Source organism: Callorhinus ursinus, unplaced genomic scaffold (assembly GCF_003265705.2).
Source record: "Callorhinus ursinus isolate GAN/ISIS: 27379988/994484 unplaced genomic scaffold, GSC_fseal_2.0 scaffold68, whole genome shotgun sequence".
In the NCBI taxonomy this organism is placed as follows: Eukaryota; Metazoa; Chordata; class Mammalia; order Carnivora; family Otariidae; genus Callorhinus; species Callorhinus ursinus.
In genome coordinates, this window is record NW_027397130.1 from 1,902,963 (window position 1) to 1,916,802 (window position 13,840).

At 50.1% G+C, this 13,840-nt stretch overlaps 1 protein-coding gene across 3 annotated transcripts in view; it reads right to left on the reverse strand.

Annotated features, from left to right (window-relative positions):
- RPTOR (regulatory associated protein of MTOR complex 1) overlaps nucleotides 1-13,840 on the reverse strand; it is a 341,577-nt gene that overhangs the window by 73,960 nt on the left and 253,777 nt on the right. The gene's annotated exons all lie outside the window — the stretch shown is intronic.

The following is a 13,840-nucleotide window of genomic DNA, read 5'->3' on the forward strand; positions in this document are numbered from 1 at the left end:
ACTTCTTCTGGAGTCCATTTGATAAGTTGTATTTTCCTGGAAATACAAGTTTGCTATATTCAAGTTATTACTGCATTTTCAGAGATGTGTGAGTCAACACGTTCTCCTTCCCCTAGTTCTTCCCACCTTGTCTGTTCTTGGTTGTGCTTTGCCCCCTTCATCAGGTGAGCTTATTCCTCTCCCCCCCCAAAGAAACAGTTTTTTATTTACTATTGAATTTTTGTATTTTTGTTTGCGAACTCAGAGAAAGTCCTCCTTGGATCTTCACTGAACAGCTTTTCTCCACGTACCTATAGCAACTTTGGCTGTCGTCCTGGTCGGTGGCTTACTCTACCCTGCTTCTCTGTCAGGGTGACACGGGGACTGAAGGTTGCCAAGTTTCCTCTGAATGTGGCCTTAGCTATATTCCATGGGTCTGATGTGCATTATTTTTATTATCTTTTGGAAACTATAACCTTGTTTTGTATGCTTCCTTTGACCGAAGATTGAAGGCAATCGCTTAAAAAAAAATTTCTAGTTGGAAGGCCCATTTTGTTTTCTGATATTGTTATTCACCTCTGGTCCTACTATGCACATTGTCTATACTAGTTCTACTTTTTGGAAATTCTTAAGGTTTCTTTTGTGGCCTAATATATGGTCAGATCTTGTACACAGAAACCGTGTTTATAATCAGCACACGGCGTTCCGTGCATGTGGCCTGCCTTACTTGTAAGCCTATGTTATTCTTAACAAAAGCAGCAACAAGAGTTTTTAAGTGCCTGGGCTGTAGGACGTGCTCTGTGGCCACGGAGACAGAGCTCACTACTGGCTCTTCCTCACCACCTCAAGAGGAAGTTGTTGGAACTCCCACTTTTATGCAAGGAGGCAAAGGTCCCGAGGTCCGCTGGTGGTGGAGCTGGAGCCCCAAACCAAGGCTGGTCCAACCCATGGGCACCTTTATCACTTCACTTACTGCAAAGACTTTCAAAGTTCCCCCTGCTCATTCTGTGGGGGGGGAAAGGGGGCACACAGGCTCCATGACGGCTGTGGAAAGACCCACCCCGGCACAGCTATGTGGCTCGGACGCTCTTACCGGGAGGAAGAGGTTCGGCTCGTCTTGCTTTGTGTGAAAGGCTGGTAACTTCTTCCCACCGTGTGTCCTGTGGTTTCTCTACTGGCAGAGGTTCTTTTATACACAGATTGGCTTCCATTTTTGTCAGATGAATACAGGGAGGGAGGAAGAGCATCGGAACAGCACTAGACGGCCTATTCCTCCCACACCCTGAGTCCAGCTCCCATTCTGAAATAATAGCTGTGTCCTTATCTAGGAATCTCAGACATCTACTACTCTCTCACGGAAGGTGAGGGTTTCGCTCTTTTCCACTTCTGACTTTGTGTGACCTCATCAGAGCCTCTGGTGAACTCCACACTCATTAATACTCATTAACATCATACACAGGCAAATCTGTTTCACTAGTGACTCCAGCTGCCTTCTTGGGTGACATTTTCTCATCGTAAACCTTTTGTTTCACTTATTTTTCTAATGCTTCTCCAGCCATTGGACAAGGCCCATCAATTTTGTACCTGCTCAGCCTATCATAACCATCAGCTCCTTTGTCTCTGTCCACCTGGCCCACAGGAACTCTGCTCTGCTCTGGGTGGATTCTGGTCTTGGCCCGAGAATGGCCTTCACCCCGGAGCCGGCCCTTCTGCTGGACTGGCCCCCGTGTTTCTGGAGCTCACCTAGGATTCCTGGATTCGTCTGAACTGTCTGATTTGTTTCTGTTGCACAGCTCTGCTAGTGTCCCAGCCAGGCCCTAAAACTGTCCCTGCTCAGCCATGGGACAGGGTCATGCTCAGCCATGCCACAGGGGGTCCTCCACCATGCGGGGCCAACGACCCAGCTGCGGGACAGGTAGCAGCAGGGGGAAATGCTTCTGGACGAAGAAACCCATTGTCTTAGCCTCCCCCCCACACGGGGCACTCGCACGCGGACTGTTTTCACCCCCACTCACCTCCGTGCGTCTGCGTTTTGGCTCTTGGCCCTGTCGTTCCCATCAGAGGCATCCGAGCACCTCCAGGCACGGCCTCTCAAGCTGGCCCAGCCACCCTCGGGATCTCCTTTTAGCTTCCACTTTGAATGAATTTCCCGAATCACTGCCTTTGGGTTACCTCTTTCCACTCGCCCCGGCTTTGCTACACTCTCAGCTCTTTGAGGCCAAGGACCCTTTATTATTACTCTTTACGGTCCCCGAATGAAGCACAGCCTGGTTCTTACTGGAGGCCCACTGAGCATTTGCTGATCAAATAAAAAAGCCAATGTGTGCACAGGGAAGCACTGTGATTCCTAACTATGGGTGCTAATCACACCCAGTAACCGCTTCCAGTGTGGACAATTCCGTCCAGCCACCTGTGAAGGGAGGAGGGAATGAGCAGCAGAGCCAGGATGCCGAGGTCCAGCCTCTCCCCGCCATGCCCTGTGGCCTTCTACCCACACTGCCAGGAGCGGTCTCACGGTCCTGGGTGGCAAAGGTGTCTAAACTGGCGCTTCCAGGACCATGCAGCAATCCAGCCTCGACTTCAGGCTCCACACATCACAACTGTGGGTGCCCTTTTCCTAAAACACGCAAGACTGGGGTCCTGCAGGCTGTGCTCTTGGGCTTACCCGCACCCCCGTCTCCTCATTGTGGCTCTCATCAGCTCTGCAGAGCCGCGGAGCCAGCCTGCTCTGACAGTGAATCACGGCCCCGAGTCATCACCCAGGAAAACGGCCTCTCGTAATTGCCCTTGGCGTCAGGTGTCGGGCTGATGCTTCACCTCCTCTCACCAGGAAGTGCCCCGCAGCCTGAGTCACTGAGCCCACTCATGCCGCACAAGGGCGATCCATCCCCTCCCCGCCCGCACCCGGGCCTATCCGCCCGCAGCGGGGCCTCATGGCCCGATGGTGAGCCACAGTGACAGCCTCCTGCCTCCTCCTTCTGCTGTTCATTTCACTCCTGGAAATCCAGGGCCGTCTGCAAACAACTGTCTCCCTCCTGCCAGAGACAGACAGACAGGCACACTCGGCGGCCTCGTCCCAGGCAGGTGGCCTCCAGGGCCTGAACCAGTGCTGGAAGGGGCAGACCCCAGCTCTGGTGATGTGAGGGGTGGGGGCTCTGCTGTTTGGGTCCACCGTTCTCCAAGGCCCCTCGAGGGTGGACGTGAATCTCCCCCAGAGTAAAGCCCCCTCTTGAGGGCCTCTGAAACAGCCTCACTAACCAGGATGGCAGCAAGGACAGCCCATCCTGCAGGACAAGAAAACAGCACCTCGAATCCACTCAGACAGCAACCCCTGCTGACTACAGCTTCCCCATGAGATGCGCAAACTTGTGCTCCCCGATGCCGAGACTGACTTTATTTTCTGCACTTTATAACATATAGTTTGGAAATTAAATGGACCATCGAAGCAATTCAATTATTGGTATCAAAATGAGCAGGCAGGAAGGATAAGCACCTACAGCAAGCTCAGACGTGGGGCTGGGCTTTCCCGTGGACCCGGGCCTTCGCTGCCCAAGCACCTGCTGCATAGCAAAGCCACCCGCTCCGTCTGCCTGCAGGGGCTGGGCCGCAGGGCAGGTGTGGGTGCAGCAGGGAAACGGAGTGACAGAGGACACAGAATCCCGGGAGCGCAAAAACAAAACAACTCCAACACCAAACCTTATCAAATAACCTAAACCAGTAATAAGGGAGAGAAATTAAAAGAACGATACTCAGATTTCAAAAAAATTAATGAAAGTGAGTAAAGGAATCGTGGTTGACCTGGGAAACAAAGCAGGTCACGTAACACAAATCCCAGTGAAGCACAGTGAGCTCCATGCAGGGGGAAGAGGATGGAAGCGGGGTAACATGTGGACACACCAGCAAACACACCCCAGTCAGGGGGTCGGGGTCCCGTCCTCGGTGACCCGTCAACGTTGAGAGCAGGGACCCCTGCCATGAGGTGATGTGAAGGCCCTTCAGCTCTATGGTCTTTCTCCCCGAACCCATCACCCAACATTAGACACATCCCGATGGAGGGACCGCCCCTGAACCCCCCCTGAACTGCCAGGTCTCCCGAAACCAGGGACGTGAGAGACAGCTCAGACCAGAGGCGCCTGAGGAGACACGAGGACCTGACAGAGAGGAGAACCAAGGAAAGTGGAACAGAGTGTGGACTTTGGCCAATAATGACAGTGTGTCAACACGGATTCCTTACGATACTAACAACAGGGGAAAGTGGGTGCGGGCTGTATGGGAACTTTACTTACTGTCTTAGATTTCCTGTACACATAACCTGTTCTAAAAGCAGTTTCTTAAGACCAAACCTGTAGGAACAAGGCATTCAGAGAGAGAGACAGACAAGCTGCCGGTACAGGACTGATGTCTGCCCTGGGCCTGAGCACGCCAGCCCCTTGCAGGCACTGGGCCGTCAAGACAGCAGGTTCGGAACTGCAAACTCTCTGGCCGTCCTGGTCACACTCAGATCCCGGTGACACGAGTCATCACAGGATGGAAGAGAAAGCCAAACCCGCTCATTTTGTCAACTGAGTTTTCTGTGTGAGCCTACAGAGGGCAGTGGGAAAGGGGGGTGCAGGTGCAGGAAGGGAGGCTGGTGGCGTCAGAGCCGAGGAGAAATGAGCACGCGCTCTGGGACCGGGAGGGGACTAGCACAGGGACGGGGGCTCCTCTCTAATCCACTTTCACTCAGTGTGTTCTCTCTTGGCCCCAGAACAGCTTCACACGTGCTGAAGCCCTCGTGCCCCCAAATGGGGACTGACTTCATGAATACATGGCACAGAATGTTGTTCCAAATTCACAGACATTGTGCCCTCGGCCCCCTGGCGGCCGTGTAAGTGGAACTGTATTAACTGTAACTTGAACTGCATACTAACAGTGTCTGTGAAGAAGCCCCAATCAGTGGCAACCTAGCTTACAGCTTAAAGGAACCTTTCAGTGACCATCTCCGTGCACCCCCCCCCCAATCTGGTTAATTAGCAGAAAGACAAGGCATAAAGAGGGGTTTGAGGGACTGACTAAAGCCACCAGCACCCTCCCGCAGAGATCACAGGTTTGGCTATTCTATACGCTTTCTCATCCTCTCTTGATGTGTGACCCCCACCCCACGATCCGAAGGACAATTTAAATGAATACTCTGCAACGTTAGCTTTCTCCCTCTCCCTTCCCCTGTGCTTGTCTGCATTTTCTGAAAGTTGCAGATGGCATGATGCTTTGCCTGGAAACTTTCCTAAGAAAAAGGACATTCTCTTACATAACTACAAAACCATGATCGCTCTCAAGAAATTGAGCTTCGATACCATGCTATTATCTGATATTCAGTCCATATTCAAATTTCTCCCAACTGTCCCAACAAGGTGGGACAGCAAAGGACATGAAGTCCTTTACAGCTTTTGGTTTGGGGTCTGGGATCCAGACCTGCACTTACTGGTCATGCATCTTGAGTCTCATCTAGAACAATTTCCCCATATTTTGTTGTCTTTCTTGGGTTGAAGATCTAGAAGGGACAGTACAGTTGCCCATAGACTGTTCCACAACTTGAAATTTGTAACCGCTCTACTGAGGTCAAAGTGATATACGACAACTCCGCACATTTACAAGCACAGATTTTGGTAACTGGGGACATATGTACACACCCGTGAAGCCATGCCTGCAATCAATGTAAGGGATCTCTGTGCTCAAAAGTTTCCTTGTGCCCCTTGGGAATCCCCCTCCCCAGGTGGCAACTAACCTGCCTTCCTGTGACTATAGTTTGCACTTCCCAGAATTTTATGTAAATGGAGTCGTATAGTATAATAGCCTTCTTCTCCTGCCTTCTTTCATTCAGCATAACCATCTTGGGCTGGTGTATTTTTTCTTCTTGCAGAGTAATACTTTGCAGCGGGGATAGACGACTGTTGGCTTACTCACGAGTTGATGGTCACTTGGGCTGTTTCCAGCGTTTGGCTATTACAGATAAAGCCACCGTAAACACTGTGTACAATTTTTAATGGACATATGCTTTCGAGAAACCAGAACCGCTTCCCAGGCCGGGTGTGACACCTGCATTCCTCTGAATCTGCGCCCACACGGGACACAGTCTTCTCGTTTCGGACATTCTAACGGCAGTATGCTGGTGTCTGACTGGTTTCATCTGCCATGTGCAGAACGATGTGCGGCATCTTTTCAGGTACTTCTTTGCTAGCAAACTACTTCCGTAGCGGAGTGTCTGTTCAAATCCTCTGCCCATTTTTTGGTCTGTGTTTGTTTTCATATTGAGTTTTGAGAGTTCTCTATATGATCTCACTATGAGTTTTTATCAGATAAATGATTTGCAAATATTTTCCCGTTTTAACTTTTTAATGTTTAAATTTTTAATGTGGTGCCAGGTGTAGACTGCAGTTCACTTTTTTGCACATGGGTGTCTGACTGTCCCAGCACTGTGGGGTGAAAAGACGCTCCGTTCTCCATCGAGCTGAACTGTCTACATCTTTGTTGAAAATCAGTTGACCATGTGTGGGTCTACCTCCCGACTTCTCATTGGGTTCCACAGGTTTGATGCTGCTTTCAGTCCTGACTACTATAAACGTAGATAAGTCTTGAAATCAGGTGGTACTAGTCCTTTAACTTTGTTGTTCTTTTTTCTTTTTAAAGAAAGGTGTTTTGGCTATTCTAGGTCCTCTGCATTTCCTCATGGATTTTAGAGTCAGGACCCAGGATGATGGGATCTCTCCATTGACCCAGATTTCCTGTAACTTCTCTTGCCAGTGGTTTGTGGTGTCAAGTATACAAGTCTTGCGTCTCTTTTGAGGGGATTCATCCCTAAGTATTTCATATTTTTGATACTGTTGTAAATGTCTTTTACTTTAATCTCAACTTTTCATGGTTAATATTAAATATAAATAAAATAGTTTTGTGTGCTGACCTTGTAACCTGCAACCTTACTAAAGCTCACTCATTAGTGGTACTAGGTTTTTTTTTTTTTTTAAATAGATTCAATCAGATTTTCTACAAAGAGAATCGTGTTGATTGAAAAGAAAGACAGTTATGCTCTTTCCTTTATTTCTCTTGTACTGTGTGCGGCTTCCAGTGTGTGCTGGAGAGAGGTGACGAAGGTGGCACCTAGTCCTGCTCCTGACCATGGGGTTCAGACTCATACCACGACGTGTGATTTTGGCTCAGCAGTTTCGGCAGATGCTGCTCGTCATGCTGAGGAAGTTTCCTCTGTGACTGGTTTGCTGAGAGTGTTTCTAAAAAGTCTGAAACAGATTTTAGGTTTTGTCAAATGCTTTCTTTGTGGCGTCTTTGAGAATGAGAATATGTCTTTTGTTGTTACTGTTGTTAATATGGTAAATTACAGTGATTTTTCCAGTTCTTCAACCGCCTTACATTCCTGAAATAAATCCCGCTAGGTCATGAGTTATCAGCCTTTCTAGACGTGGCTGAATTTGATTTACTGAAGTTTTGTTTGGCATGTCTGCGTCGGTCCTCAGGAGGGACGCTGTCTGGACGTGGCATCAAGCGTGCTCACTGCTGGTCTCACACGACACAGGATGGTGCTTCTCTGCCAGCCATTTCCTCACTGACGTGCTAGAATCCACCAGGGAAGCCAACTGCACCTGGAGCTTCTCTGTAGGAAAGTTTTAAACTACAGATCCAACTTCTTCAACAGATATGGTGCTATTCAGACTCAATTCCTAAGTGAGAAGCTCTTGTCATTCAAGGAATGTCTATTTCTTCAGAGTTCTCGAATGTCCTGGCATTGAGTCATTCATAATATTCGCTTACTGTTCCCTTAATGCCTCTAGAACCTTCTGGGATGCCACCTCTCATTCCTGATCTGGGAAGTGGTGTCTGTTTCTCTTTCTGTGCAGCCACTCGAGGAACAGGATGGAAGTACCTCAAAAATTTAAAAGCAGAACGGCCTCCAATCCAGCAATCGCACGAATGGGTGTACAACCAGAGGAAATGAAGTCTGTATCTGGGTGGTGGTTTATTCATTTTACTGATCTGCTCTAAGAACCAGCTTTTGGTGGAACAGATTTTCTTTACTGCTTTTCTGTTTTCTTTTGCATTGATCTCCACTGTGATTTTTATTTCTTTTCTCCTACTTCCTTCGGGTTTAATCTGCTTTTCTTTTACTAACAGCTCAAGGTTGAAGCTGAGGCCAATGATTTAAAACCTTCCCTCATTGCTAATGGATGCACGGAGAACTGTAAAAGTTTCCATGCTGCTTAGCTGTCCCCACAAATCCTGATATACTGTGTTTTCAGTTCCCCTCAGTTCAAGGTATTTTTTATTTCCCTTCAGACCCTTCTGAAAAATATTTATTAAACGAATTTTATTTCACTGACTTTTTTCATATAAATGTTTATATAATAAATTGTAATAAAGTATATCAGTAAAATATTTTGTATTATAAGCACATATTTTTTTCTAGCTTTGACTTATAATTGACAGGCAAAAATATGTACAATTTTTGTATATTCAATGTACTAGTGTGATATACACACATGCTGTGAAACGATCACCACAATCAAGTTCATTAACACATCCATTAACTCACATAGTTACTATCGGTTTTGTTTTTTGATGTGGTAAGAACACTAAAGATCTACTCTCAGCATCTCTCAAGTGCACAACACAGCACTGTTACTACAGTGCCCCCCAGACTCACAGAGACCTGCGAGTCTGTACTCTTTGGCCTGCATCTCCCCGTCTCCATCACCTGCAGCCCTGGAAACCGCTGTCTTGCTCTCTGGTTCTGTCAGTTCGACTGTTTTAGATTCCACAAATGAATGAGGTCAGGTGGTATTTGTCTTCCTCTGTCTTGCTTATGTCACTTGGCACGGTGCCCTCCAGGTTCAACCGTCTGGTCACAAATGGCAAGATTTTCTTCATCTTTAGGGCTGAGCAATATTCCAGTGCATGTATTTTCTTTATCCATCACCTGTTGACGGACACTCGGGTTGTTTCCACGCTTGGCCACCGTGAATGATGCTGCCGTGAACATGGGGGTGCAGGTCTCTCTTCGAGGTAGGATTGCATTGCCTCTGGTTCAACGCCCAGCAGTGGGAATGCCGGACCGGTCAGCGGTTCCATTCTTCGTTTTCTGAGGAACCCCCACACTTTTCCACAGTGGCTGCACCAGTTCATGCTCCCACCAACAGTACTCGTCTTGTTCCCTTTTCTCCAGTCCTTGCCAACTCGCTAACTCTTGTCAGTGTGAGGTGGTGTCTCACTGTGGTTTCGATTTGCATGTTCCTGGTGATAAGGGACGTTGGGTATCTTTCATGTGCCTGTTGGCCGTCTGGATTCTTCTTTGGAAAAATGTCTATTCAGGTCTTCTGCCCACTTTTTAACTGGATAGTTTGGGTTTTTGCAATTAAGTTGTATGAGTTCCTTATATATTTTGGATATTAACCCCTGTCAAATAGATGGTTTGAAAATATTCTCTTCCATTTCACAGGTTGCCCTTTTAGGGAATTGTTTCTTGTGCTGTGAAGAAGCTTTTTAGTTTGATGTAGTCCCATTTGTGTATTTTATAAATATTTATAACTATGCATATTATCTTACATAAATATTTATGCTACTTCTGTACTTTATATTTAAACACTCATATTTCAATATTAAATATTCTATATATTTTATACTTACATTTCTTATTAAAATTTTATTTTATAATGTAATCATTAAATGATTTATTTAAAAGTGTGCTGCTTCATCTCCAAGTGTTTGGAAGTTTTCCTATTACCCATTGTTGGTTGTTTCACTCCACTGTGGTTGCAGAACACGCTGTACGATTTCCACTCCTCTAACTCCGGGTGGTGTGCAGACCTCATCCTCCGCACGCTCTCCTCTGCGTGGCAGCACTTCACATGAAGTCTCTGAAGCTGACACCCCACCCCTGTTTTGCTACTGTGACCACACATGTTGCTGACCCCACCAGCGATTACCGGTGGTGCGTCCCTTCAGTGTCGCATGCCTTAAAGTCCTTACTCCGCCTGCACTTAGAGATGCGCTCACCGGGCACAGCAGGCCAGGCCGGCGGCTTCTCTTCAGGGACATTAGGGCACCAGCTGCTGTCCCCTCCTGGTGTCGTTCCCGACCTGTAACCTGCTGTCTTCCTTCTCCTCGCTCCTCTATTCTTTATCAGCTGCTTCCGAGTTCATAAATTTATCCTGTTTTTAAGCAATTAGATTATGACTTGGGGTGGTTTTCTTCATGTTCCTTGTGCGTGGGGTTCACGGAGCTTGCTGGGCCTGTGGGTTTGTTGTTTTCATCAAACTGGAAAACTTGGACATTTCTTAGCCACCATTTCTTCAAGTATTTTTCCTGCTGGCCCCTATAGCGACTCTGAACGCACTTAGGTCACGTCACTTGCACTGATTCCACGACTCAATGATGCCCCTTAGTTTGGTCAGAATTCTCTGTCCTCGCTGTGCTGCGTTTGGGCAGCTGTGATTGCTAACTTCCTTCTGCGATGTTTAGTGGGTTGTCGATCCCAGCCAGCATGTTTTCCAGGTCACGCCGTGGCTTCCCTCCGCAGAAGGTTCAGTGGGCTCCTTGTTGCCTTCCGTGTCTCAGTGGAAATTTTATGTGGAGCAGACTTCCAGCAACCATTTCCATGTCCTTGTCGGCTGATTCTAATATCCGTGAGGGCTTGGAGTGGGTTCTGGCGGGTTTTTTCTCATTGTTGCGGGTCATGTCTTCCTGCTTCTTCACATGCCTGGTTGGTAGCGGCAGGTGAAGGGTAACGTGGCACTTGGGTGATCTGGGAAGAGACCCCTCTGGGACCAGACTCCTTGGGGAACAACAGGAAGGGCTCTCCGCGTCCCAGGTCGTGCCTTCTGTCCCACCACTGTCCCCACCATGCGCGCCACCCTCGGTCAGATGGCACAGACCCGTCTGACCCTGTTCCCCTTCCTGAAGTCACCTTCCTTCCTTCTTCCCAGACACGGCCCGCCTTCTTGAAGGCCAGAGTGAGTCTTACCTCTCCCCTAGTCCTTCAGGGGCCCCTCTCAGGATGGCACATAGTGTGTGCTCAACACATGCCTGTGGCTCAAGAGGGGGCTCCGGACTCGGCCCCAGCTGGGGTCCAGCCTGAGAGGGCCACCCCATGCTCAACCCCTGGGGAAGTGCCCCGAGGGCGAGGTGGGGCCCGGCGTGGGCACAGGACAAGGGGCACTGCAGACCTCCGTCTGTGCTCCACGCAGGCTTTGATCCTAAGTATGGGCTCCCTGTGTGCAAACACCATGCGCTCTGACCCCCGTGGGGGTGGCACCAGTGACTCAGGGGGCTCTGCACACAGCACGAGAGCCCACGGAGGCCGGCAGTGACCAAGCGGGACTTCCGGCCGGATGTGAAGGAGGGAGGGGAACAGCTCCCCAAAAGCATACGGGACTTCAGTCTCTGGAAAACTACCTGAGTGATCATGAAAAGGAAGGATGAGGTAAACAGCCCCCAGTCTCAACCGGAAATATGTCAAAACGTCTCTCTGTGGGATGATTGCCTTTAAATAAAGTGGTGCAACAAGCTGGCTAAGAAATGAGTTCACTGGAAGGTCCCTGGTGCCTGCAGGCATGGAAAAGAACATTGCAGGCGAGGGCATTTCCAGCTGGCTGTAAGAACAGCTCCTCAAGCATTATCAAACGTGTAATTCCTTCAGCGCTGTGCAAACAGGAAGTGCGTGGCCCTGAGAGGTTCGTTCAGTCGGGTAACGAGGGAACAGCAGCAGGTGTGCTGGTGGCTGAGCACTGGCATCCGGGCGCTGCAGACAAGCAGGCCCCTGGAGACCCATAGGCCCGGGAGGCGGTTTCTAGCGGATTCCTCATACCCAAGTATGATGACCACTGTAGGTCCCATGAGAACACGGCAGCGAGGTGCAGCTCAGAAGGGCTTTTCACGTACGGAACACTGAAGCAGGAACCGATACTCCTAGGACTAGAACTAAACATAGTCTGGTCCCGGGTACTGAAAGGTCCTAAAGACCTTGTGAGGACAAGAGCGTGGTGGCTTACCCACACTCCGACAGCACTGGTGGCCCGTGGGCGGGGAGGCGGGCTCTGGGGGCATTCCCTTCGGTGGGCTTTGGTCTGAGCTGGGCCCTCCGTGCACCCAGGAACCGAGTCACGGCATCGATCCATTTCCAAGTGTTCCGTACAGAAGACACAGCATCGAAGGAGAGAAAGTTTCCGAGCAACCCCCGGGAGAGCCCTTCTGTTCACATCGTTGGCTCTTCAGCGGAACATGAGGGGCAGAACAGAGACGACCCAAAGGCATGGCCTCCTCGCCCACAGCAACAAGCTTTCGGATCAGCAAGGAAAGGTTTCCGTGTCCGACACCAGCCGGGCAGATGCAAGACTTATGCTCTCATTCCTTTTATTCTAAGATTTCCAGGACAGCTTCCCAGGTCACGGCCCTCAGCTCCATCCCGGCTGCTGGAAGCATGACGGCAACAGTTGTACAGAGGGCAGGCGCCGGGAAGTGAAAGCTCACTCAAGTAAGTGAGGGCAGCGGGGCTCAGACTCAGGTTCTTAACCCTTAAATCTAGGGTTTTGGTCAATCTTTCAGAGAGGTCATTGTTTATCTGAAGTTAGTTCAATGGACGGAAAGGTAAATATTTTGTCAGAACATACAATGTCCTGAACATCATTGTGAAGCTGACAAGTGACAGAACATTCTGTGGACCCAGCCGTGTGCAGGGTGCTGGGCCCAAGAAGGGTCAGGGCTGAACAGAGGTCAAGGTTAGCTTGGGAGGCACCGACGGGGAGGGAGGGCGTTCACAGCACCGAGAAGACCATGGAGACCAAGCACATCCAACATGAGTGGATCACCGCGTCTGATCAACAGGGTGCGTGAGTTCTGGTCGGTACCACTAGACCAGGAAATGTCCCTGACACACGGGGACAGAGCCACCTCACTGGCCTGGTTTGCATGACTGCCTGTGCAGAAAGGCCAAGAGAACCTACCGTCCATGGCCAGAACTACAAGATTCAACAAGGCTGCCACGTGAGATCAATACATAAAACAGTAATAACCGAGTGCAGCATGAGTGGGGTCCGCGGCCACCTGGAAGCGCCTGTGCTGTGACACGTTCACCGGGAACGCCTGCAACACTCGCATCCTCGTGCAGCCATCACCCCAGGTTTGGACCTCAGGGCAAAGCTCGGCTACCTCGGGGGTGTGCGGGTGGCCGCAGCACCCAGGTGAGGGAGGACCCGGTCCCGCGGCAGCCTGGAGCTGCAGGGGCTTGTTCGCAGGACAGCAGAGGGTAGAGTGAGCAGAGTGCAGCATGCGGGGCCGAGGCTGAGTGCTCAAGGAGGCCAGCCTGGCCGCGCCCAGACCCAGTCACCCAATGGGGTGTGGCCGGGGAGGGGGCCAGCCAGGTGAGGCTGTGGTGACCGGCAGGAGGGGTGACAGGGTAGGTGCCCACTCCCCTCCCCACCCCCTTAACCCCTTAAGCAAGTGACCATCTGGCCATCGGCACTTCCTTCCCATCTCCGCATCCACGGTTCTTCTGAAGGTGACTGCCCTGTGTGATGGCCTCTTCTGGGGTCTCTGTTTCCCACCCAGCACACACCGTCACTCTGGAACCCCCTTTGTGTTCTGAGTCAGACCTCCAGCATTGGGAACCCTCCTTCACTCTCCTTTTGTGGCTCTTCATTCTCCATTCCCCCCAGGGGGGCTCACCTGCAAGGTCACCAGGCACCAGAGTTCCCCACCTCCAGGCCTAAGGCGCGGGTCCTCCTCAGCTGGGGCCTCCCGAACAGTCACCCCATCACATCCACCCCTCCTGCCCAGCGGGCTCCTCCTCAGCTGACCTACAATCTCCTCTAGACAGAGGCCA